This window comes from Nicotiana tomentosiformis, chromosome 2 (assembly GCF_000390325.3).
Source record: "Nicotiana tomentosiformis chromosome 2, ASM39032v3, whole genome shotgun sequence".
Classification (NCBI taxonomy): domain Eukaryota; kingdom Viridiplantae; phylum Streptophyta; class Magnoliopsida; order Solanales; family Solanaceae; genus Nicotiana; species Nicotiana tomentosiformis.
In genome coordinates this window covers 97127888-97128828 of record NC_090813.1, presented here as the reverse complement: position 1 = coordinate 97128828, position 941 = coordinate 97127888, and positions in this window count along the sequence as shown.

The following is a 941-nucleotide window of genomic DNA, read 5'->3' as shown; positions in this document are numbered from 1 at the left end:
TTCATGATAAAGATTTATAATATTTATTATTTTGAGTAACCTGATTGTGAAAATAATTTTATAACATCAGCCTACACCTTAAACTCTAAATATTTCTCCCTGGTCCTCTTTCCTTCACTTACCTCTTGTGTTTGCATGCATCTCACAATAACATTTATGCATATGCATCTCACAATAACATTTATGCCCTGCTCCTCTTCTTTTTAAACTCGGATTTGTATTCTGTTTCGTTTCTGGATCTTGTCTAATTGGTGATTCACTGTACTACTGTAGGAGGCGCGCGGCTAGAAAATTAAAGCGGATTTACATCCCGCATCCTGATTTTAAGAGTCGCAAAGAGCTTATAAAGATAAACTTAAAATCAATCGCGGTAAGCTCTCGTTATTGTTGTCAGCTTGTTTCTTACTCCCTCCAGTTCAAAAAGAATGTTCACTTAGCCATTTGCACACCTCTTAAGAAAATACTAACTCCTAAATAAAAATAGGTAATTTGACAAAACTATCCCTAATTAATTATGTATTGTGGAATGACTATGATCTCACTGAAAATATGCATGACTTATACACAATAATTGAACTAGCCAGTTAAGTAAGCTATACTATGTTATTGCAGGTTATGGCTCAGTGATTATTAATACTGTAGATTTGTAGTGAATACAATATTAAGAGACCTTTTGGTTACATCTCAATAGAATTCTAAGTTCCTAGAATGGCAAGGAAGGGTGATGATGGAAATGATCTATATGAATTTTATACTTTTGTTACATTATTACTTGAAAGCAAACTCAAATATTTTCTCTGTTCTTGAGATGGGATGGACAACTGCTAATCGTCAAAAGCAAATCCAGGATTTAGAGTTCCTAGGTTCAAAATGAGCGTAAAATCTCATTATATGTATAATTTTTAAGTTTTTTCGCATTGCATGTGGTATTTGAGCCGAAA